Here is a 27,936-nt window from a genome sequence, read left to right as displayed (position 1 = left end):
GTGATTTGCCAGAAATCACAAATTTCATTTGGAACAGACCAAAACTATGAGGCAAAATCAAAGGCATTCTATGAAGAAATAGACAGCTAAAATGTACACTCTATACAGAAAAGCATTCTTATGAGCTTTAAGTGAGATGACACACTACATAAAAAATTGCACATTTGCTGCATGGAAAGGAGGTTCACCCCCTACCCCGAAAAGGCAAACTGCAGCATATTTACAACTTATCGTTTGCAACCTGGAAGGGAAAAGAAAGCCAAAACTGTATATTAATATTCCATAATGCCCTACTTACAAACACAATGTAGTGAAGAGCCTGTCAGTACACTAGCATACTTTGGCATCAGCATTCCTGCCTGGGAACTTAGTTATACATGGCCGTACTGATGGGAGCCTGAGAATGAGTGGTACACTGACCGGACACCACAATGTTTTGTTTGTAATTGTACAAAAAAAGTCTGTGTTCTACTGCATACAAAGAACAAGGATTATGTCAGCTAGCTATTGCTGTGCAGTTATTAACTCACCTCCCATGTGCAGTTGTTTTTTTTTTATCTATATATAAAAAAATCTGGCTTTCTCATTAACTGTCTGGGATGATGTACTCCATTAAATAAAGTAAAATAAAAGCTATCACTTACTTCAGTCATACATCCACCCCCCCAGCTGTTTCACTATTGTATGATAAGATATTCTACAGTACTAAATAATTTCGGACCACAGTTAATCTTCAAATTCTGTGGCCTATGGCAGCAAAATAAGTCAGAAGTTAAAATACTAGTACAGTTTTTTTTTTACTATACTCTATAAGCATATTGTGTTTAATTTAGACCGTGTGTAGGCTTATAGTAAGATGCAAACACTTGCTATATATCCCTGTTTGTATTCGATTATAAATCTGCTACTCACATACTTCTGTAAATGGGAGGGTCAAAATTAGTACGTACTGGAAAAAATAGTATGCATTGTTCAGCCTGATGTATAGTTATTTCCCTAATAATAATAATAATGTGTTTTATCTTGGTAGTGTTGCATAAAACCTGACAAATACTTCTGTGCTGTGCACATTTAAACTGTAGTGATGCTTGTATAACAACTACGTGCCTTTCATTCTTATTTTACGGATTGCTGACTGAGCCTGGGCCATGTCTAAAAACAACTTTCATGCCAGCCTTTGTGGTAAATGTAAGAACAAGCAGTGAAAGAACGTTCACAAGTTAATTCTGTTAGTCTTGGGAAAAGGGGAAGACATGTGCAAATAAGTGTATCTTCCATGACCGTAGCTTGAACCACCGCCACAGATGTTACATAAGGGGTAAGGTCAAAATAGATACCTAAGGTTTATATAATGCTCTTGGTCTATTTAAATGCAAATACTTCAGCAAGATGATGGAGAAAAGGCAGTCTCTTAGCCACTTCCTCTCCACTGGAGTACACAGCCAAGTAAACCTTATTATTATGGTATAACAATACAGTGACGGGCTAGGTTAGGGGTGGGGTGGGGAATACTACTGACTGCTTACTTTGGGGAACCAATAAGTGATATTACCACAGCTTTCCTTCATAAACCAAGTAAACTAAAGGAGGTTATCCAACATGCCAGTCACACTTCTGCTGTTCCAAACTGAAATTATATGATCCTGTGGAGAAATGTCTTGCCTCCTAAGTCTGGTCTGATAAAATTAAGAAAGTACTTGTCATGGAAGAATCCAACACTTCTGCACTGACTTGAATGACTCACTCGCACCACGGTATATTTTAAATGTGTGATAAATAAAAGGAAGAAATGATCCCTCTGAATAATATCATCCTGCTTTTATAAGCTATTTTATAAAAAGCTACTGTATTAAGTGCAATGACAACTTATGTCTCCTTTACTTAAACTCACAAATCAGTAATTTAGTTTTCCCAATCCTTCTAGCCTACACCACTGAACATTATAACCAGAACAGCATTCCGTTTTAGTGCTGTTAGCTCCAGACATCTACTGGAAGCTTTGGAAGAATGGGGTACCACTAAAAGCCCGGTCAATTCAATCCTGATGTCTTTGGTCATCTGGACCACTTCTTACTAAACATCTTACACACACTATATATAAATCACTGTTACAGCTGCAATTATCCCATAGAGCTGAAAACATTTCCCGATAATACCAATTCCAAATACTAACCATCCCTGGGCAGTCTCTTATTAATTGTAACTCAGGAAAAAGCTAGAATAGTCACAAACCTACCTCCAAAAAAAGCAAATTGCCCTTTACTGCTACCCTAAAAACTTCTGGAAAAAGTTAAAACAACTAAGAGGATCTGTCATCTTCTTTCGGCTTTTCCCGGTTAGGGGTCGTCACAGCGGATCACCTGTCTGCTCATGATTGGTAGTGGAGTTTTACAGTGCCGAGTTGCCAGCCCGGCGCCCAAACTTCCACAGAAGGCACACACACACACTCACACCTAGGGCCAGTTTAGAGTGCCCAATCCACCTACTGCATGTCTTTGGGATGTGGGAGGAAACCGGAGCACCCAGAGGAAACTCATGCAACCACAGGGAGGACATGCAGACTCCGCACAGAAGGCACCCCAGCTGAGGATCGAACCGGAGAACCTCTTGCTGTGAGGTGACAATGCTAACCACTGCACCACCATGGCCACCCAACTAAGAGGATCTGTAACTGATCTAAATAACAATATCCATTCAAACCACTTAAAAGATGCAAACAGCTTGGCCGCATAACATAGAAACTTCCTCATCACATCTGTTGCAAACATTTCCCTAGCAGCAAAGAGTCTCCTAGTAATATTTGCCTTTAACGTCTAACAGAGCAGCACTCCCTAAAATCAGCTTTGGGGAGATTTCTTGGAAAGAAACCAAAGAACTTCTACAGAAGTGAAATACCACTTTTGGTATTAAGTCCAGTAAACATCCCCCCACCCTTCTAAGAATAGCAGCTGCTAGTACAGTGAAGCCCCCCCCCCCAACACACACGTACAATCTCTCCTTAACCTCTGGCCCTAACACACACGTACAATCTCTCTTTAACCTTTGGCCCTAACACACACGTACAATCTCTCCTTAACCTCTTGCCCTAACACACATGTACAATCTCTCTCTAACCTCTGGCCCTAACACACACGTACAATCTCTTCTTAACCTCTGGCACATTTCCAAAGCCCCTTAAACATGCTGCTTTACTCCCTCTCCTGAAAGTAAAAAATACTAAGGTTGCAAAGATTATCCTTTGTCCTTTAAGAGGAATCTTATGAAACACTCTTCTACAAAACAACTCTTTGATTATATCTACAAATATGGATTGTTGTGTGATGCTCTGTGACTGCCCCCTGTAAAGTTATCGATGTACATTACAATATGAATGATGGTCTAGTAAATTGGAATGGTGTTTGTGGATATGATGAGCATTTGAAACTGTAAATCGCACCCTCAAACTTGGAAAAATCCTCTTTGAGAACAATACTTTGAAATGGTTCCAAAGTTTTCTTATAGACCAAACCTTTCAAGTGTACTTCATTTAGGTATTTTCTGAGACAGGGACACTAAATATTGGTGTAGCTCAAGGTACAGTGTTTGGCCCACTACTATTTCCCATTTAAATTATATAACACATGCTCTTCCCTCCCTGAAAATAACTGTATTGGCAGACAACCCCTTTTAACTGGATCAGATGCTCCCACTATTGAGTTACTAACAGACTACAAGCTGCGTTTTCAGAACTTTGCTGTTGGACCGATATTAAACTACTTGAAAACCTCCAAAAATCTGTCTCTCTGCTATTTTCCACACCTCAAAAATACATAACCTTCTATCAAATCTACTAAGAGACACTATGAAAAAACCCTTTCCTCATGTCACAGAGCAGATACCTTGGTATAACACTCACTCCTGTTTGACTTTTACCCAGCACATTGGTAAAACCATCACTTTCACAAACTCTTCTACAAGACATCAAACTTACCATCACCCAAAGCCTGAAGGACAATAGGAAGAAACATCCTCATCCAAAACTAAAATGTGCCTTACCTTTGATAGCCCTACAGCTGGGGATAAATACTCTCAACCACAAGTGATAGAAGACAAGATATGCAGATTTGCACTCCTGGTAGACCTGTATACAACCATCCGCAAGTCTTTTTTTCCCATATTTGCAGGATCTATATTAAATCATTGAACACTTAGAAAAGCGAACGATGATTTATCGACCCCATGTAAGTGAAAGCTTACAAACTCTAATGCTTAGAACAGCAATTTTTTTCCCCCAGGGGAAAAAAGTCGCTGTTCCAAAAAAAAGATATACTCAAAACAGAACATAAAGTGGGGGGCTTAGCACCCCACACCCTCGACGTGGGGGGCTGTGCCCCCCCACTCCCTACTTAAATATGCCAACTCCGAGATCGCACAACAGTGATGAAAACGGCAAAGCATGGAAAAAATTTGCTTATATGCCGCTTCGTCATTTTGCCTTTTCATGTTTTCAAGTTTGACCAAGATGCATTCGAAAGAATGCGTCTTCAGTCATCTAATAGGAACCCTATTTGCACATGGGACCTGGGTGTCACTTCAACACTGACAATCGTCTAGAGATGAGGTTCACTGTAATCTTGTTGAGAAATGTAACTGCTTGGCATTTCATGTTAGGGCCACACTTTTCAGCAAATCCTTGTGTCTGAGACATTGCCCCCACTTAAATCAAAATTATAGATTAATGACCACAGATATAATATAAGAGAAAGTCAGAAAAATGCCATCAGTCTAGTTAGACTTAGGTTTAAATCTAAAATTGATGAAAAAGCCTGATCAAGAATAGACCCAGCTTCCTTGAATAATTTATGTTTTGAAATTCGAAAAGAGCAAGCACTGAAAACTTTCAAAGGCCAGCTTAAGGAGCGTTTACACAAATAATTGAAGTGCTTGCTTTCAAGAGAAATGACAGTAAAAACTGCAAGAGGTTCCCCTTTACATCGATTCTCAGTGCTTATGTTATTAGCCATTTGCTATCTGTCTGTATTTTAATGCTATCCGCACTACAACTTACAAGTATTGTAGTGATACTGCATTGCTACTACGCAATTCATTGCATTGATAATTTTGCTATTCTTCAAAATTCTTTTGTAAACCACATTCACTGTGTGTTTTTGTAGTCTTGTAAATTTTTATCTGTTGTATAGTATAACGTCATCCCCGTAATTTGGTATGTTGGTTTCTTTGAAATGTTTGTCTTTCTCTGAAGAGTCATGACTGAAAAGGATCAATAGACCAGTCCACCAACTTGATTAACAAATAGAAATAAATAAATAAATATGAGGTTAAGGTCACTACAGATGGCAAAGGAAATTATATTTCTGCAGTTATGTCAGGAAATTAAGGAATAATCTCCAACAGTAAACTGAGTTTATCCATGATGTTAATACACATTCCAATCCCACGGGTATATCCAGTATATCAGCAGACAAATTTAAGGCTGACTTTACGCCACTTACTCACATTGTTGCTCCACTATGTCTAAACATTTAGTTTCCCCTGGTATCACTGTGGAGCAAGTAATACAGTCATCATCAACACCTAAAAATAATACTTCTGTGAGACCAGACAACATAAGCTGTATTTCTTAGTGCCATGCATGCATCATCAGAATGTCTACTTAAACTGTTCAGCCTTAGTCTAGCTCAGGGTTTATGCCTGAAGAACCATCACTGTGATCCCTGACACAAGGCTGGCCTCTGTACAGTCCAAGGTAATTACAGGTTCCATTAAACTCACTAGCCTTATTTGCAAAGTTATAGAACATATCGAAGCAGAGCTAGTATACAGACATAGGCCATTTAACTTCTCTAGATCACAATCAGTTTGATTCTGTGAATGGCACTTAAGATTCTTTAAAAATGTTAGTGATTGTGGACAGTGGCCACTCGGAGCACGCTGCTGATCTCTACCTGGCTATAGCTTTTGACACTGCACTGTCCCATATGCTGGTATTACTGAAAAGAAAATACAGTCCTTTATTGTAAACCCCTTTGTTGTCTGCTGGAATAAAAATTGACTATCCGAGAGATCTTAATTTGTGTAAATTGCCGGTACCCTTTCTAAATATAAAATTGTAACTAGTGGGGTTCCATCAGGGATCAGTGATAGGCCATCTCCTGTTTGGCATTTAATTCGCAGACATCCAAACCAGTAAACCAGAAGGGTGGTTGTGCAAATTTGCTGATTAGTACAAGCTAGACATTTTATCTGCTCCTTCACTGATACTAAACTGCTCCTGTAAGGCCTGGAATATGTACATGATACCAAAAAACGAAACACCACCAGGCCACTGGAAAATCCAACAAATTTATTGTACTTCACAATTAAAACTGGTTAACCACTTTCATCCATCAATGTCAGGACTTCAGAACATCCACTTTTTACAACCCAACCCTTTTATGCAATTACATACCATTCAATTATCCAATTAATTACATCACTATTTAAAATCATAATTATACTAACTTTGGTCAGTGGCGGCTGGTGACTTCAAATCACAGGGGGGCTGCAGGAGACAGCTGAATGGGTGGGGTCAAGGGGGTGTGGTCAACCAGAAAGGGGAGGAGCTATGCACAAAACCACAAAAAACTAACTTTAATTAAATACACTGCCCTGGGTGGCAAACCATCATTATGAAAGTCCAATCAAGACAAAAATAAGTGTAGAAGAATAAAAATATTTCAATGCATTGGCTGCATGACAGCTTACTTAATATCTAGATGGAAACAAAAGGTTGTGAGGCATGAAAAATAAATTACTTTTAAATACATTACTGGAATGCCAGTCAAAATCAAGTATAAGAAAAACCAGAAGCACTCAACTCAAACCACTTCTCCTTGCACTGCAGTCCTAATTATAATATATTCAGCTTTATTAAAGTACCAAGTAACATGCTGAAAGTAGAAATCTATGTGATGCCCCACTTGTAAAAATGTTTCTTATCCAAAAAGACCTGCTGCCCGACAACTTGTTTCATGGGGAAAACATGATAAAAGTAAAAAATGAAAAGCAAACAAGAAACAAGCTCAAGATACATTGCTTAAAGGATTACTGTACAGGTTATGGACCACACATGATTGGCATTCTGTTTAGTTTACGGGTAAAGTCTGTAGAGATGACTGGAAGTCTCCAACAAGTGTAATGAGCTTTTTAAAATAATGGAATCCTGTCCTTTAATACCCAAGGCTTATACATTATCTAGTCAAGTATTCTCTGCATGGCAACAACAGAAAGGCTTTCAATGTTGGCAGTTCTTTAACAGTATGCTTATTAAAGCTTACTTGCATCTTACGATTTCAGACAAGCTTACCTTATGGTCATTAAAGCATTGCTACTTAAAAACACAGAGCAACAGGCACTTTGAGTAATAAGCATAAATCAACAGTACAAAAATATGACAGAAAGCAGACCATTCTGCAAAATCAAGGACAGATGAAAAGCCACTGTAGTACTTATGCAGTGTGTCCTCCCCATCCAAGGTAGATACAACTACTCCTTGCCTTGCTTGGACACATCCAGAGTCACTACATGGGGAGTGGGGTGCAACAAGCATGTCACAATTTGAAATCTCTCTGGCTGACTGTGATGGCCCTGACACATTTGTCATACCTCTCAACCTCAAGAGCAAGAAATCTGGACAAAGCCATACACAGAAGTGGGACAAAGGCCCAACAATAAGGACAATTTTTAAATATTGCTCTAATAAACTTAGAAAGATAATAGAATAGGTCTTGCATTAGTATGAATTTTCTGAAGGGTATAAAATCTGAAACTCAAATGTCTGTCATTTTCTAACTTCAGTCTTTAGTGATGTCACTAATTTGCCAAAAACACAATTTTATGAAAATGGACAAAAACGTGATGCAAAAATATAAAATAGACACACAATACAGCTGCTACCTGTCAAAGAAGGGACACTTTAATATTAGTACTGCTACCTTGAGCAGCTGACAAAATATAAAAGAATCTACATGCATTTCAAGTAATCTATAACTTTGATTATTACAGTTATTTCTTAATTGTAAACCCTCCATGTTTTCTTCCAAAATTGCTATTTTGCGGAGGGATTATAAGGGGAAGAGCAACATTTTGAGCCAAAAATTGGGGACAGTTGAGAGGTTGGCTATGCCTAATTCTATAAAGCAATTTATTTGCATGTACCTCTCAACCTGTTAATGCAGTAAATCTGAACAAGGCCAAATATATTGGGGGCACATATAAACAGTACTAAAAATTGCTCTTGTATAAATTGAGACAGTTGATAGAACAGCTCTTACTTTAACATGCATTTTTCTGAAGGTTATGAAGTCTGAAACTTAGAGTGACTTCTGGCAAATCATTTAGGAATTAAAACTACAAATTTTATGAACAAACCAAAAATAAGAAGCAAAAATCTATTCATTCTTTGAAAATCTGGACAGTTGGGAGGTATAGTTCAGCTGGGCCTGTCTGAGTTTGCTGCCCTTCCCTCCCTGACAAAATAATGGTTGAATGGAGCCTCTGCAGCCATTCCAATGAACCATTATACTTGGCTATTTCACTCCATTTACCATAAACACTAATGTGCATACTGCTTTACTTCTATGATGAGTTGGACTTCATTTGAAAGTTTTATTTTGTATTTTACAGCACAAACACTAAGTCATCTGTTAAACAAAGCAATGCAGTCTCACAATGAAAACTTAGCATTAAAACTTCTCTGCCCTTGAAACTCACATTCATTGAAACAGCATTGAAACCCACATTCAAAGAAAATACATTTTGCCAGTGGCAGATAAAAATTAATTTTGGGCTGTTTCCGAATCATAGGCTCCTTGCATATGAAACATACATGTGCTCTTTGATACACCTTCCTCATTGTACTAAAATTATATTCCTTGTACAATACAGTACACTTGTTACAGGATGTTTTAAATTTGTTTTGAACATTTTTTCCAGTAAGCAATGAAACAAACCATATGCACCCATAATGGCAAAACTGCCCAGTTGAGAACATTTATCATAAAAAAGTCTACTCAGACTTCCACAGTCCACCATTATTAGTAAATATACACAATTCCACAGTCCACCATTATTAGTAAATATGCACAATTCCACAGTCCACCATTATCAGTAAATATGCACAATTCCACAGTCCACCATTATCAGTAAATATGCACAATTCTACAGTCCACCTTTATCAGTAAATATGCACAATTCTACAGTCCATTGTCAGTAAATATGCACAATCTCTGAAGTCAGTCATCTAAATAATTCCACATTAAAGAAATCTGTAACTAAGGAAGTGGTTGCTGCTAGCAATCACCTTTATATTTCATGGTTTCATCGAAATATAAAGTGTCTGTTGCCCCTCAGGAATAAATTGTCTATATTACATTAAAAAAATGATAAGCTAGTAATAATATTGCAAGAGGAAATGGATGGCAAACTGATAACGAACTCATAGTTAGTATCTTCACCAAGGAGAACATTCTCAGTACGGCAGCATCTACCCCTAGTGGGAGTAGAACCCACAACCTTCTGCATCAAAAGCAAGTACACAGCCTGTTGTGCTATAGTATTAACTTGACAAAGCACTAAACTTCTATTCCCCTGCAGCTCTCAGTTCCTTGTAAAATCTACTCAATACTCAACTGCATCTCAACTTCGCAGCTCAACAAAACTCGAAACAGCCCAAATGTCTTGGGGGTCAAAAGCCCAAAACAGGGACACATTAAACATTGCTTGTATAATCTTGGAAAGTTGCTAGAATAAAATGTTGTGTTGCCACCATATATTTTACTGCCAAGGTCCCTGAGCAAAAACAGTCAGAGTAACATACCACTACGCCACATCAGCTGCTTTGTAAAAGAGAGGAAGACTGAAACTTAAATGGCTATCATTTAGTGAATTCAGTTCTCACCATAGCTGTCAACCTCTTAGTACAAAACACCTGGACAAACCCAGTAATGAGGGAATACAGCCCTCAAACATATTCAGTGAATTCAGTTCTTGCCATAGCTGTCAACCTTAGCACAAAAACCTGGACGAAGCCAATAATGGGGAATACAGTCCCAAAATAGGGACAAATTTAAAATATTCATCTTATAAACTTCGAAATTGCTAAAAAAAAAAGGTTGTGCTACTATGTATTCTGAAGAACATGAAGTTGGAAATTCAAATGCCGGTCAATTTTACTGCGGACAGAACAAAAACAATTTTCAGCAGAGACGCAGGGATTAAAACTGCAGACACATCTTTGTAAAATGGCAGGGCACCAGAGCAAATCCACACAAACACAGGCAGGAGATGCACACTCCACACAGAAGCCACCCCAACCAAGAATCAAACCAGAAAACCTATAGCTGTGAGGCAACAATACTACCACCGCACCATCAATTATGCAAGGAATTAAACATTCAGAAACCTGAAGTCTGAAATTCAAATGCCTGTCAATTTTACTGCGGACAGAACAAAAACAATTTTCAGCAGAGACGAGGGATTAATACTGCAGACACGTCTTTGTAAAATGGCAGGGCACCAGAGCAAATCCACACAAATACAGGGAGGAGATGCAGACAGAAGCCACCCCAACCAAGAATCAAACCAGAAAACCTATAGCTGTGAGGCAACAATACTATCACTGCACCATCAATTATGCAAGGAATTAAACATTCAGAAACCTGAAGTCTGAAATTCAAATGCCTGTCAATTTTACTGCGGACAGAACAAAACAATTTTCAGCAGAGACGAGGGATTAATACTGCAGACACGTCTTTGTAAAATGGCAGGGCACCAGAGCAAATCCACACAAATACAGGGAGGAGATGCAGCAGAAGCCACCCCAACCAAGAATCAAACCAGAAAACCTATAGCTGTGAGGCAACAATACTATCACTGCACCATCAATTATGCAAGGAATTAAACATTCAGAAACCTGAAGTCTGAAATTCAAATGCCTGTCAATTTTACTGTGGACAGAACAAAAACAATTTTCAGCAGAGACGAGGGATTAAAACTGCAGACACATCTTTGTAAAATGGCAGGGCACCAGAGCAAATCCACACAAACACAGGCAGGAGATGCAGACTCCAAACAGAAGCCACCCCAACCAAGAATCAAACCAGAAAACCTATAGCTGTGAGGCAACAATACTACCACCGCACCATCAATTATGCAAGGAATTAAACATTCAGAAACCTGAAGTCTGAAATTCAAATGCCTGTCAATTTTACTGCGGACAGAACAAAACCAATTTTCAGCAGGGATTAAAACTGCAGACACGTCTTTGTAAAATGGCAGGGCACCAGAGCAAATCCACACAAACACATGGAGGAGATGCAGACTCCACACAGAAGCCACCCCAACCAAGAATCAAACCAGAAAACCTATAGCTGTGAGGCAACAATACTACCACTGCACCATCAAATATGCAAGGAATTAAAATTCAGAAACCCTTAAGTCTGAAATTCAAATGCCTGTCAATTTTATTTAACATTTTTAATCAGGACAGTCTGACTTGGAACAAATAAACAATTTTCAGCAGAGGCCCAGGAAGAAATAATGCAGACATGTCTTTATAACATGGGAGGACACAAAAGCAAACCCACACAAACACAGGGAGAAGATACAGACCCCACAAAGAAGGAACCCCAGCCAAGAATCAAACCCAAGAACCTGCAGCTGGGAGGCAACAATGCTACTACTACACCATCAAATATCAAGCATTGCAACATTTACAAACCACAGATATTATGAGGAACAGATCAGATCGAATATGAGGCAAAAATCTGAAATTTTTTTACAAATGGTGGTGGGTAGGGAACTCAAGTCTTTAACACCTGCATACAGGGTACAGGGTTCAAGCCTGAGGCATTCCCTACCACACCACCATAAGCACCTGGGGCATTTTCACACACACACACACACACACAGACACACACACAAAAGCTCCAGTAAAGCATAAGCACCATACACACACAAATAAACATTGTAAATTAAAAAGCATAAGCACCATACAAATAAACATTGTAAATTAAAAGGCACCTTCGCCGCGCAATACTGAAAGACCCGCGAGATCCTAATGCTCCTGCCCGACGAGATCCCTAATGCTCTGTCCCGAGTCCCTGCTGCTGCTCTTGCAGTCCGGACGCGACCCATAATCCTGGCGAGTCTGTGCACTGTAAAAGTGCACAGACGTCTCCTTGTGCCCCCCTTTGGGGACGGCCGGACTGCCTTGAGCATGCGCATAGACCGACAGTAGTCGGGACTCGGTCTATCTTGCATGTGAAGTCCGCGAATTTCGAAAAATAATTTTTTTTTTATTTTTCTTTCTCATTTTTCTTTCTCTTTTTTATTTTTGAGGGGGCTGCAGTCCGGCAGCCCTATGCCACGAGCCGCCCCTGACTTTGGTTAAAATAACATAAACCTAACCTAAAATATTCCAGAAATACTAACATTCTCATTTATGCCTGGATAACTAGTTAAAACCAGATTCACTTTAAACAACTCACCATTGCGCACAAAACCCTTTTCCAACCTACCAATACCTGCTAGTCTCATTACCCAATGTAAGAACCTTTCAACTTTACGCTCATCTAATAAACTACTAGTATCAACATGTAAATCTAATAACATGGCAGGAGATGCTCTGTTCTCAAATGCAGTTAGAAAGTATTGAAACCAACTCCCCCATGAACTTACATCACTGTCTTCATTTACACTTTTTAAACACAATCTGAAACCGTATCTTAAAACCCATTGGTTATGTCCCTGTACAAATCCAGACTAATCTCATACTATATCCCAAATACCCTCTCTTAAGAGTTAATTCCTACTCTATCTGTGTCTTTTTAGATCAAGGCCTATCCTTGGCAAAAACATATCGTATCCTAATAGAGATAATTTAAAATACCTAGTTAAATTCTTCTGCATATAATTCTAAAGCATCCTACCTAAGGCAGGCAAAAGTATTGTTTAAACTGTGAGCACTGCTGAACTGTTGAAATTTGAAGTGTGTATTTGTTTAACAATTACTTTCTAGTTACTAATGAAGTCTTGTACATAAAGTCTAAAATGTCTTATCTAATGCTTGTAACATTTTTTTTTGTATAAACTGTGAAGATTCCTGAACTGTTTAAAATTTGTAGTACTTAACTGTATAACAACTAGTACCTGTATGTTAGTAGTCTAGCAATCTCTTGGAGCTTATCTCCCCGGGACTCTACTTAAAATGGACCTAAATACAGTTAGACTATCCCGGACAACAAATGTAAAATAAAATAAATTAATAAACTAGTTGCGTCTAACCGCAACTGCCATTTTAACTCACAGATTTCCAAATACACATCCAATATCCTGCCTTGTTGATCTTTAACTATCTGTTGTAGTACCAAAAATGTAAAGCCATGCCCACTGTACATTGAAATATGTCTACTCAAGGCACTAGTAAGTTTTCCATTTTTAATATCCAACAAGTGCTCCCCGGTTCTGTCCTTAAAACGTCTACATGTCTTTCCAATACAATATACTGGGCAGTGTTCACACTTGGCTATATAGACCACATTCTTACTCATACAATTAAAATGCCCTTGCATATAAATATTTCTTTCCATTTAAACAAAATGTGTCTTTAGTCACCAATATGTACCTATAATATGTACACATTCCACACTTGAAATTTCCCCACATTCAATTGGTACCACTTACGTCTTATTACACATCTCTAAGATTTCCTTGAAGGACCTATCCCTTCTATACACAAATTTTGGAATAGTACCTACCCTATCCATCACATTATGATCTAAGTGCAACAATCTCCAATTTTTCTTAACTTGTGTAACCATGTATACATCCTGATTTAACTGTAGTAATAAACCTTATCCCCATGTTTTCCTTTGCATTTACCTTCTTTACACTATTGCATAGGGAAATCTTGTTAGAATACTCTTTACCTTTTAGAATGGGCTTATAATACCCCTCTGACCATTTCTTTACTACGTCCTCTTTTAATGTTTCGGGGTATCCTCTTTTCAGGAACAACCCGATTATATATTCTACTTCCTTCACAAATTCCAATTCACCATTCACCATTTTAGCAGCCTTTTCCAATTGACCCTTGACAATGGACTTTTTTTGGTGATATGGGTGACAACTCTCAAGATCCAAATACGAATTGGAAAAAGTAGATTTTCTAAAATATCCCAGATGACAAACACTTTTGCTGTCTGTCAATTCTCATGTTCACATCCACATAAGATATTGCTTGTCTACTATATTCATATGTCAATTTAAACAATTCCACTGTGTGATTTATGTAACTCAAAAATTGATTTAAACTGTTTTCAGTGACCTTCCCACACCAAAAATATGTCATCCAGGAACCTCGTAATATTTAATATAAGATTGGAAACTACTTTAAAATATATACTGTTGTTCCCAGTATGAAATGACATAATTCATATATATATGGGGGCACACATTATATTAATTTCGTTGGCCGTACTTTCAGTATACGTATCATCTAATAATAAAGTAGTCATACTATTGAAATAATCCCCCTTATCCATTATGACCACCCCATTACCCTTATTGGGCCTCATGATACGTATATTCTTGTCATTGCTTATGACTAATAATCTTTCTTCATCTAAACTTAAATTACGGTCAAGACCTGATGGATTATTTTTATTTTTAAGGCCTTCCCTTATGTCTGTTTCACATGCTTTTTCAAACATTCCTATCAAGTTATTAATTGGGGATTAAAGGTACTAAGCTTTTTTAACAAATGCTTCACTTCCTGTTTTTCAATAACATCAGTTTTAAACCATACCCTTAAATTTATTTTCCATGTAAATAACTTTGTCTATTAATGTGTCCGCTGTTTTAGCACATCAACAGTGTACAAATATAAATCCCTTTGCTGAAAGCTTCGCATGCATAGAATCAGTATTTAATATATTTATTTATTTGCAGTTGATTTACCAGGATAGTCCATTGGGCCAAGAAGAACCCATTTTCAATGGAGTCTTGGGGAGAAAAGCTCCAAAAAACAAACAAAAGTACAAAGTGTTTGGTTACAGTAAGTAACAGAAATATTAGTAAAAAGAAAAAAAAAATTACAATCAATGTTTTGGTAACACTAACTACAGAAGTACAAGTAAAACAAGGCATTATAAAGATACAATTTCTGAGACAAAAAGTCAAAGTTGTGAATTTTGAATAGATATTTACAAATGGATTGGTTCCTACTAAACCAATGTGCAAGATAGGAGATTGAGGTACCTGAGATGTCAGCAGTGTAGAGAGGAGAAGAGATTATGTGGGGTGGGAGCAAGAACATTCCCACTGAGATATAAGGTGTGAGTGAAGTGAGTTTTTAAAGGAGGAGAGGTTTGTGGTGGTACGGATAGATGGTGGTAGGGAGTTCCATTGACATGCAAAGGCAAAGGATAGGAGATGTCTGCCTGGGAGACTGGTAGGTTTATACAGTTCTATTAGGTTTTGATTGTTAGATCTTAAGAGACTTTCAGGGAGGTGCATTTTAAAGGTTGAGGATAGGGAGGGACAGAGGTAGGGGCTGAAAATGAGTTTATGTACATGACTAAGTTGAATATAGGTGAGATAATTGGGCAGTTCTAACTAATTTAATTTGTGAAGGGCTACACAGTGATGGGTAGAAGACTTGTGGTTTGTGGCAAATTTGGCAATTTTATTATAGCAAGAGGAGAGTTTTGTCTTGAGGATTGCAGGTTTGTTAGGAGTGCAGCACCATAAAGAAGAGACGGGATGAGAAATGTGGTAGAATGAAACTGGTAGGAGGAGTGAGGTAGCGATTGTGGAGGTAGAGCATGCCAAGTTTCTGGTGTTTTTTTTTTTTTTAATTATTTGTAGGTGAGAGTTGAATTTTTAGCTGGTCGTCTATATGGACACCTAGTAGTTTGGCCTCAGATACTAATTCAAGAGATGTGTTCTGGCTTTTGATGGAGAATGAGTTTTTATCTATACTGGATGTTTTAGAAGGGGTAAATAACATTAGTTTAGTTTCTGAGGCATTTAGTGCTAGGTGATTTTCTAACATCCATTGTTCAGTGGTAGAAAAAGCATCTTGTGTTAGCTTTATGAGTGTGGGGATGGAGGTGGCAGAACAGATTATAGTTGAATCGTTGGCGTATTGGATAAGTTTAGTGTTTGGGATTGAGTGGTGGAAATCATTTATGAATATATTGAAGAGGAGGGGACCCAGTATGAAACCCCGTGGGACACCAGTGGGGGGGTGTTGAGGAAGGAAGAGATGGCTTTTTTCCATTTGACTGCTTGCTGTCTGTTTGAAAGGCAACTGTTGAACCAACTGAAAGAGGAAAGGGATAGATTTAGATTAGAGAGTTTAGCTAGGGGAAGATTGTGAGATATGGTATTGAAGGCCTTAGAGAGGTCATGTAGGAGGATGGATACAGTACAGCTAGAGTCATTGGCATTGTTGACTATTTCCAGAAAGGAAAGAAGGGCAGTGGTAGTGATGTGGCCGGGTCTAAACCCATGTTGTGTGGGAGCTAGTAAGTGATTGTTTATAAGATAGGGTAGAAGTTGTAGATGGATACATTTTTCAAGAAGTTTAGAGATGGCAGATCGAATGGCTATAGGGCGGAAGATTGTGATATTATTATTGTTGCCCCCTTTATGCAGGGGTATGATGAAGACCTTTTTCCATAGTTGGGGAACGTAACCTTGGATTGAGCGGTTGATTAATATACAGATGGGAAAGGCAATGGCTTCAGCAGCTATGGTTAGAAAATAAGAGGGAATGTTATCGGGGGCATTGGAGCATGGTTTTAGTTTTTGGAGAAGTTTTTTTATGATGGATACGGGTATAGGTTTTATAGAGAAAGGAGGGAGTTGAGAAGTGAAGGTATTTGTGGGTGATGAAAGGAGAGGCATGGGGAAGGGGATATAGAAGTAGGCAGTGTAGTGTTGTTAGAGAAAGATGAGGTTAGTTTGGTAATTGAGTCAGTAAAAAAATAAATTGGGTGGCCAGATCTATGTCTAATGCATTAGGGTCTGGACAAGGGTTTTCTTTTTTTACCCGGATTAAGGAGAGTGGAGATACCATTCCAGAATTTTTGTGGATTTGTTTTATGGCTATTTTTTAGTGATGAGAAATATATATTTTTTGTCAGTTATAATAAGCATTTTGACTTTGTTGCGAAGTGTTTTGTATTCATTAAGGGTGGAGGGAGAATTATTTTTCTGGTGGTGTACCCAGGCTTTATCTCTAAGGTGTATGGCAGCTAGTGTATTTTTGGTTAGCCAAGGGGCAATTTTGCTTTTTACTCTTTTAGATTTTAGGGGGGCATAGCTTAAGAGGTTTAAGAAAGTTGTATTGAAGTAGGTAACAACATTTTCTTTGGGTAAAGTTTTTAGAGGGCTCCAGTTTATTGATTTTAGGGAGTTAGAAAAGGTATTCGGATTGAGGTTTTTTAGGTAGCGAGTGGAGATATAGTTATGAGATAACTGTAAGGGGGAAGGAAGGTGGCAAGCAAAAGTGGGGAGGTGGTCACTGAGGAAGTCAGGAAGTGTGCCACAATCAGAGAAATAATGAGGGTGAGAGACTAAGATCCAGTCTAGGGTACTACCACTGGAGGAATCTTTGGAGGGTCTGGTTGTGGAGTTGATATGTTGGGAGAAATTGTTACAATACATTTTCCAGAATAATTATATACTTTATAATCACCTGTAGTGTTGTAAACAATCTCGAGATTGGCATTTTTGGTGCATCTTTATCTAATTGATCTAAAACCCACATCAAAACATCAGATTCAATTTGCTCATTGATGTCTTCCATTACATCGTCACTGCACATTTCATTTGTCACAACTGTTTGTCCGTTATCCCCACCAAGTGGAGTCTCAAGAACGTCCAATAATTCACAGTCACAATCATCACTTACTACTTCATTAAACCCAAAGGCTAGGCCCATTAATATCGCCGCTGATAGCTCCGATGCTTGGGTCTTGCCCCCTGTGCGATGTAATTCCTGTAGTTGTTTCCTGATTGATTCATTTGCTGCCCCTTGCTCCTCAGCCTCTCTGAATGCCACAAACTGCCTTCTAAAGGGGAAGCCATCTGTTGTTGCTGATAATCCCTCGGTACTGATGTCATTTCCTCATCGTCATGAAAAACCCGATTGGTTCCTGCCTCGGCGTTACCATGGCAATCTGGCGAGTAAGGATACACCTTACCCCTCGCATATTCATCAATGTCTCATTTTATTTTATTGGATTTACGAAGTAATACAGCTTTACAACTGTTTTTCACACTACTAATCACATTATCCTAATTTGTCTGATAACGTTCTTGATGAACTCATTTTGCTCATCCAAGTCTTTAATCATCCGCTCAATTTCCTGGTTATTGTGTTTGAGCATACTTTTCATCAATTCTACACCAGTGTGGTCAAACAGTGTATGTAAGTCCTTTAATAACTCGAGATTGCTCTCTGCTCCATTGGGATACTGCCAGCAGCACAATCCACGTGGAACTTGAGCCAATTCTACATTTCTTTCCAAGTAGCCATTATCGATCTGCAATTTTTTAAAAGCAAACCGCTTTTTGTCAAACAACTTCAGTCTCTCCATAATAGAAGTAGGCTGTTTATGCATGTTCAGTGTATCATTGTCATTCACAGTATCTACCTGGAAATTAAAGATATTCCTTTTCCAAGCATTAGTTTCTTCAGCTCCAGTACTAGAATTTTCATTAATCATATTCACGTTATTTTGTCCATTTATACTAAGCAATACAAGCTGTGTAGAATGATTGGGTTGGGTAGGTTGAGTAAGAGGGTAGCCTAAGCTGCCAAACATATTACCCATCTTATTTTGCTTGTCCATTAAAGACTTTATTTGGGTAGTGTCCACCACCAGTTGCTGGTTAATTTGCTGCAGTAATTCAATAATTTCTTTACTAGAATTCAGACTCTCCATGACGACTGTGGGTTCCTTCACAACCACGACCAAACTCGATAACCAAGATAAACACATGATACCAAAAAAACACCACCACCAGGCCACTGGAAAATCTAACAAATTTATTGTACTTCAGGATTAAAAGTGGTTAACTGCTTTCATCCATCGATATCAGGACTTCATCAGAACATCCACTTTTTACAACCCAACCCTTTTATACAATTACATACCATTCAATTATACAACTAATTACTTCATCACTATTTAAAATCATAATTATACTAACTTTGGTTAAAATTAACATACAAACTAACCTAAAATATTACTTGACTTAAATATTCCAGAAATACTAACATTCTCATTTATACCTGGATAACTAGTTACGTCTAACCGCAACTGCCATTTTAGCTCATGGATATCCAAGTACACATCCAATATCCTGTCTTATCTGTTGTAGTACCAAAAATTTAAAACCATGCCCATTGTACATTGAAATATGTCTACTCAAGGCATTAGTAAGTTTTCTATTTTTAATATCCAACAAGTGCTCAACAGTTCTATCCTTAAAACGTCTACACATCTTTCCAATATAATATACTGGGCAGTGTTCACACTTAGCCATATAGACCACATTCTTACTCAAATAATTAAAATGCCCTTGCATATAAATATTTTTTCCATTTAAACAAAATTTGTCTTTAGTCACCAATATGTACCTACAATATGTACACATTCCACATGTGAAATTTCCCCACATTCTATTGATACCACTTCCACCAGTCTTATTACACATTTCCAAGATTTCCTTGAAGGACCTATCCCTTCTGTAGGCAAATTTTGGAGTAGTACCTACCCTATCCATCACATTATAATCCAAGTGCAACAATCTCAAATTTTTCTTAACTTGTGTAACCATGTATACATCCCGATTAAATGTGGTAATAAACCTCCTCCCCATTTTTTCCTGATGGTATGATTTTGGTCACTGTAGATGTTTGCAGTTTGTTTTCCATGATACCCCACGATATGGGGTTAGAATGGTTGGAAGTTCAATTAATTAAAACCAAATTATTTGATCAAGTTAATGTATTTTCAACATTGATGGAAGCAGTGTTAGCAAATATTTTTTTTTATTTTGAATATTTTGAAGGGCAGTATGATAAGCATGTGCCCCCATATATGGGGATTATGTCATGTCATACTGGGAACAACAGTATATATTAGAAAGTAGTTTTCAATCTTATATTAAATATTATATGAAGTTCCTGGATGGGAAGATCATGAAAACAGTTTAAATCAAATTTTGAGTTACATAAATCACACAGTGGAATTGTTTCACTTCACATATGAATATGGTGGAGAAGCAATATCTTATTTGGATGTGAACTTGAGAATTAATAGAGAGCAAAAGTATTTGTCATCTGAGATATTTAGAAATCATATTTGGATTTTGAGAGTTGTCACCCATATCACCAAAAAAAGTCCATTGTCAAGGGTCAATTGGTAAGGGCTGCTAAAATGGTGAATTGGAATTTATGAAGGAAGTAGAATATATAATCGGGTTGTTCCTGAAAAGAGGTTACCCCGAAACATTAAAAGAGGACATAGTAAAGAAATGGTCAGAGGGGTATTATAAGCCCATTCTAAAAGGTAAAGGGTATTCTAACCAGATTTCCCTATGCAATAGTGTAGAGAAGGTAAATGCAAAGGAAAAAATGGGGATAAGGTTTATTACTACAGTTAATCAGGATGTATACATGGTTACACAAGTTAAGAAAAATTGGAGATTGTTGCACTTGGATCATAATGTGATGGATAGGGTAGGTACTATTCCAAAATTTGTGTATAGAAGGGATAGGTCCTTCAAGGAAATCTTGGAGATGTATAATAAGATGGGGTGTAAGTGGTGTCAAAAGAATGTGGGGAAATTTCAAGTGTGGAATGTGTACATATTGTATGTACATATTGGTGGCTAAAGACAAATTTTGTTTAAATGGAAAAATATTTATATGCAAGGAGATTTTGATTGTATGAGTAAGAATGTGCTCTATATGGCCAAGTGTGAACACTGCCCAGTATGTTATGTTGGAAAGACGTGTGGATGTTTTAAGGATAGAATTGGTGAACACTTGTTGGATATTAAAAATGGAAAACTTACTAATGCTTGAGAAGACATATTTCAGTGTACAATGGGCATGGTTTTAAATTTTTGGTACTACAACAAATAGTTAAAGATCAACAAGGCAGGATATTGGATATGTATTTGGATATCTGTGAGTTAAAATAGCAGTTGCAGTTAGACACAACTAGTTATCCAGGTATAAATGAGAATGTTAGTATTTCTGGAATACTTAAGTTATAGAATATTTTAGGTTAGATTTTATGTTAATGTTAGCCAAAGTTAGTATAATTATGATTTTAAATAGCGATGAAGTAATTAATTGGATAATTGAATGGTAAGTAATTGTATAAAAGGGTTGGGTTGTAAAAAGTGGATGTTCTGATGAAGTCCTGACATTGATGGATGAAAGCGCTTAACCAGTTTTAATCATGAAGTACAATAAATTTGTTGGATTTTTCAGTGGCCTGATGGTGATTAATTTTTTGGTATTGTGTGTTTATCTTGGTTATCGAGTTTGAAATATGTACATACCCAAATAACTGACAATGGTGTTGAGCTAAATGCAAAAAAAAAAAAATGCAATGTAGTAGGACTTGATAAAAATGCTGCTCCTGCCTCATGTGTTATAAGTGGCACTTCACTTTAGACAGCCATGGTAATAATAAACCAGGGTACTTGCGTGGACATCTCTGTCTCTCATTCAGTCATCATGTTTACATCATATTCAGAAAATCATTCTATCTGGCCCACTTAATTTCCAAGGGAACATATTCAAAAGCTGGTGAAGTTACCTTGCATCTGTACTTTTCCCTTACCAGACTCATTACTGAATACAATATCCCTTTGGCATGTACAAAGCCAAGCATATTCCTCAACTAGAAAAGCCCCTAATATTTCTAAGTAAGAAAATTTAAGATCTTACATCCTTCAACTGTCCCAGTAGTCATGCATGCCTCACTTTATACTCAGTAGCCTACCAGCTGCCCCAAGCTGACGTGTTTTTCTATTTGATCCCCCCAAAAACCTGATCCTTTTTGATCTCCTATTACTTTGGACAAAAAAAGTGTCTCCACAAACACTTTTGCTAGAAACATAAATCTACGGCAAGAAATAATCAAGTCTGCCTGTTGTGTCTAGGTTCCTATCTTTTTGTTCTTGCCATCTGTTTCCAGCCTCCCCTTCCTAAATATTGTAATGTTTTAGTTCATCTTATAAATGCCGTAGGTGGACAGGTGAATTCTCTCTGCTATTAAATATAATACCGTTTTTAGCATATCATAAACTGATTTGGTTCATGACCTTTGAACTGTTCTCTATCATTTGCAATTAGCCTGACATATTACAAATATTATTCTGCTCTAAAAAGTTAATTAATGCGGTGTTTCATTAGCGCCCAATGCTGAGCATATTATATAGCCAAGTTTCATATTATACTTCATTTATATGCTATAATGAGCCTATCATATAATTCAGCTTCATATTGTACATGCCATGCTGCAGTGATGTGTTCCAGGTAACTTCATGTCATCCGTCATTTACTTATCACAGTGAGTGCATCATGTCGTTGTAGTTTCGTATTTTATTACAGTGTTACACTTTACACAATCTACCACGTATTCTAGCTTAATGTCATAGTTAAGTGTTACATCACACTGAGCCCATATGGGAAGTTATCTATTTTTCTTGCTAGGCTACGGACACATTAGGAGTCATGCAGTTTTTAATTTTAGCTACATACATTATCTGCTCCTGTGTATTTTTTTTTTCTTTTTTTTTTTTTTTTTTGTGGTGCGGGTCCATGTTGTGTTTCAGATGTTATGATTTGCTTTTGTCACCGATGTTGCATAGCACATTTTGTGAGGCAGACGAGAGCATCTGAATGTTGTACTCTATGGTATGTGCTAATTATGTTCCCAAATTGGGAAAAAGACAAACTTGTTGCACATCTCTCTAACATTAAAGCCATGCATAACAAGTTTTGTTACACACTGCTTTCAGAGCTCTTATGCTATAGCCTCATCTTAGAAAATAAACTACAGGACTGCACCAGGAAATGGAAACAACTTTAAAATTTTTTAAACATGTCTCATTCTCACTGCAGACCAAAGTGTTTAACAGCTTTTAAAGCTTAGTCCATCAGAGCTGCCTTTACTTTTTGTCAGCTTTCGAAGATAGAAAACATTTTATAGTCTTTCACTTTTCTTTTATAGCTAATACACTGGAGCAGCTGAAACTCCATATGAGAGCTCTGCTGCTTTTCATTGACCAATTGATTGATAGAAAGATACCATCAACTAGTAATAGCAGTTACACTAAGAGAAGGTGAATGCTGAATTCTTCTCACTTTCTCCCCTTCCTCAAGTTTGTGCATTCTTGTAGCTGATATATCTATATTATGGAGGTATAGTCTTGCCCCCAGCTTTTTCTGGATGCAGGAGGGCTTGTTTACCTAAAAAAATGTTTTTTGACCATGCGAGTGTGACGTCCCCCAAGCTGGGCCAGTAGTCAAGGAGCCTGAATCCTCACTACTGACACAGGAGAGGGATGTTCACTTGGACTGCAAATGGATGCACTCAATATTTCCAGATGTGGACCTCTCTGCATCAAGCACAGTTTCCCTCAACAGCACCCAGGGAACACTCTGAGTTCGGGGGTGTTTCCTCTCTGTATATGTCTAGACCACCAGTAAGACTCTCCACTGGCACAGCTTAGAGTTGAGTCCCTTAGCTGGGTTTCCAAGTTAAGTCCTCCCACACCCTTTATTTGAAACCAGTGCTTTGTGTCCCTGCCCCAAGCAGTTCACACACACACACACACACACACACACACACACACACACACACACACACATACACTTTTTGAGATTAGATTTGCAGGTATGTATGTATGCGTGGGCATGCGCGCACACACACACACACACACACACACACACACACACACACACACACACACACACACACACACACACACCTATCTGGGAAAGGCTGGCACAGATTCACCTGCTGTGCTGCCTTCTGCCCAGGCAATAAGGTAGTTATCAATGCCACCAGAACCCCTGCCAACTACTTTAAAGCTCTTACAAGGGTACCCAATTGTACTGAGTGAAATTAATATTAATACAAATGGTAATGTTGACCAAACAGCAAGACTTTCAGGATTGGCCAGAATTATCACCAACTAAATATATGTAAATACTCTCAAAGCTTAAATATTTTCTAAAGCGGACCAGCCACAATGAAAAAGTTTAAATGTATTTGATAAATAATACAAGAAAATACTAAATATTTATTTACAGTAAACACCAGAGTTTCAGTCACAGGGAACATTAAAATAACACCAATGGAAAGTTTCACACAGTTATAGAAAAACAATATTTAGCTAGGCTCACTATCTATTCCTGACTAAAAGAATCACTGTTCCTACTTACTGAATAGAGCAAGGCAAGATAATGTGGGTGAGTGGTCCTTGTTGTCAGATCTAAGACAGAATATAGAATGCTGCTGAGAATTTAGTCTCCTCTAATATTAAAATATTATTTCTGTACAGAATGGCATCACACACATCTGGTCACCTGACTCTGTTTCCTGCACTATCCCCCCTCACTAGAAGCTGCCAGGGTTTTAGCACCTATGTATTACCATACACACAGAGCATTGCTGGGGTATGGTGCAGCTGATGGAAGTCATAAAACCATGCCACTCTACCTACAGGAGCTACAGTCTATTTTGTAGCACAGACATTGCATCTCTGGCTCCATTAAAACTGTGGGATAATATCTTTATGGTTTAACCCATAAAGTCATTTAATTTCAAGAATAGTTTGCAAAGTCAGGTGGATTAAGATTAACCTTTTCACTTCTGTTATATGCTATTAAAATGTATACATTTAAACAGTTATAATAATGCATGTACATTTAATTTCCTTCCAGCAGGGCACACTTGTTGATACATTTTAACACAAACCTCACAAATACATTTTCAGCACAAGCATCTGTACTCATCAGTTTGATATACACATGACATAATAAGTATTTACAAACTTCCAGCTAGCTGTGCTGGCATATGTTACAAAATCCACCTCCCTGTTTCTCCTGGTATTGCTGGCAGTACCTCCTATTGTCACAGGGAGTGTCACTGTTTTGAATATTGACCTCACAAGATTTTTGAAGTTTTGCTTTTGAATAACTGCATGACTGTCAAACTAGACACAATTATTCAGACTAAACCTGCTTCATATATTACAAAGAATCATGGTTAGGTTTCTCTGATCATAGCCAATCTGTTCATAGGTTCATGGGTTCATAGGTGTGTACTAGGCTAATGGTCCTGGAGCCTGTACAAGCCTAGCCCGCAGACGTGCCCTGGCATTGTGCCACCCGATGTTAGTTTCCTGTGCCTCTATCAAGTAGAACCCCTGGAGTGATCCTCTGGGTGAACTTTGTATTAGCCATTCATAAATCAAGATTTCTCTTGAAGAGGGACAGTGAGGTGTTCTGCTTGACATGTATGGGAAGTCTATTCCAGAGCATGGGCAGTCTCTGGGTGAGGAACATGTCCCTTCAGCATGTTCTGTTGATTGTGGTAATGAGGTTGAGGTCTCTGGAGCTTGTGATGTGGAGGGATGAGGATTTCTTTTAGATGTAGCATTTCTAACAGAGCTGGGTCAGACATGGCTTTGTAAGTCAAGCAGAGATCGCCTCTAAATAGGCGATATGAGACAGAGAATAGCTGGAGTCTTTTGAGTCTGTCCATGTAGGACATGTGTTTAATGCCTAGGATCCTGTTTATGAGGTTCTTCTGTGACCTCTCCAGCTGTTGCAGATGTCTAGTGAGGTACATGCCAAATGGGGCATTATACTCTATGACTGGTCTAATGAGGGAAGAGTAGAGAGATATGATGACCTCTTTCTTCCTGGATGCAAAACACTTGGTAATGAGATGTGCCATACAGAAGGACTTTCTGACCACAGTGGCAATGTGGTGGTCGAAGGAGAGGTTGCTGTCAGCCTGTGTCCCCAGATCTCTTATAATGCCTTCAGTGTTCAGTGGGCTCCCATTGATGTGATAATTAGTGGGAACTGAGTTTTTACCAAAGGGGATGACAATGCATTTTTTGGCGTTAAGCTTAAAGCCATGGTTTTGACACCAGTCATTGGTCTCGGTGAGGCCTTTCTGCAGGATGTCTGCATCACCTGGGGAGTTAATAATGTCTCCCAGCTTGCAGTCATCTGTGAATTGGTCAGCCAGAGTCCCTTTGTAGTGGGCTGGACTTCTGATAAGTAGATGCCGGACAGGAGAGGACTCAGGACCGATCCCTGTGGTGATCCAGTCGTGACTGGTCTGCAGTCTGACTTGGAATCTACTACTTTTACACTGTGTGTTCTATCTGTGAGCCAATTTGCAACCCACCTAGTGATATAGGGGTTGATGCCTAGTTTGGTGAGTGTATTAATAATTCCCGAGTGAGGAATGGTATCAAAGGCCTTGGCCAGATCGAGGTAGGCTGTATGTACTGCCTTACCTTCATCAACAGCCCTGGTGACTGACTCAAAGAAGTCAACCAGGTTGAGCAGCATGATCTTCCTTTTACAGATCCAAATTGGGGTTTAGAGTTTGGAGATTTCCTATATCTTTGTTAATCAGGTCCATGATGATGCGGTCCATAGCTTTCCATATCAGACTCATCAGGCTAATGGGGCAATAATTCCCAGGTTGCTCCCCCTTTATGAAGAGAGATGACTGTAGCAGTGCGCCATTCAGTAGGGACAAAGCCTAAGGTGAGGCTGTGACTGAACAGGGCACACAGATATGGTACCAGTTCGCTTTCTAGTTCATGTAGAACACAGCCAGGGATATTATCAGTCCTATGGAAGCTGTATTCTTGGCCTTGGACAATGCAGCTTTAACCTGTGCTGCAGTAATGGTGGATGCCTGGCATTCTTCCAGTATTGTGATTGGTCCTGGGGGGGAGGGGTAAAGTTGGCACTGAATCTGTTGGCTAGTATGTTGGCAATATCTGTTGACTTCAGTATAAGAGGTACCATTGTGCAGTAACTCAGAGTAAATCTGGGTATTGCCGTGGAGGTTCTTGATATAACTATAGAAGGTTTTGTGATTGTTTTTAGTTTCTGATGCAATTCTGTCTTCATATCTGGCTTTCACTGGATTTAATGAGGGATTTCAACTTTTTGTTGAGGCTAATAAGGGAATTTTTCCAGTCTTGGGACTTCACCTTTTTCTGCAACAGTTTCTTCCTTCTGTTGTAGAGTTTATTAATGGCAGGGGACCACCAGATTAGCTTCCTTTTTTTGGAGGAGAGTGTCTTGGTTCTGTTGGGTATGGCTAGTTCCATGCATTTATGTACATGTTCGTACAGTGCATTAGTGTGTGATTCGGCAGTCATGCAGCTATTTTACATTGGCATGGGTGCCGTGAAGTTATCCACCTCTGTTTTTAGGAGCCCAAAATCAGCTTTGGAGAAGTTTTTCAAGGTGGTTACCTTTGCGGGGGGTGGGGGGAGTGTGAGATGTGGATTTCCATGGTGATTAGTTTATGGTCATATCTGACCAGGGATGGATTAACTACTGGTGTAGAGCAATGGTCACCTATATTATTAATAACCAGGTCAAGGATGTTGCTTCCTGTAGTGGGGGTCAGAATGAGCTTGTCCAGGGCATTGCAATTTATGATTTCCAGGAAGCATTGGCCCAGTGTATTGGTGCTTGAGTAGTTTTCCCAGTTGATGGAGCGGTAGTTGAAGTCTCCTTGTATGAGAGTGTTGGGTTGGACCTTGATAGATTCCAGGGTGCTTAGGAACGTGCAGTGAGAGTCTAGGGAC

This window comes from Protopterus annectens, chromosome 9.part0 (assembly GCF_019279795.1).
Source record: "Protopterus annectens isolate FY-2018-M chromosome 9.part0, PAN1.0, whole genome shotgun sequence".
Classification (NCBI taxonomy): domain Eukaryota; kingdom Metazoa; phylum Chordata; order Ceratodontiformes; family Protopteridae; genus Protopterus; species Protopterus annectens.
Note: the sequence above shows the minus strand (reverse complement) of the source record.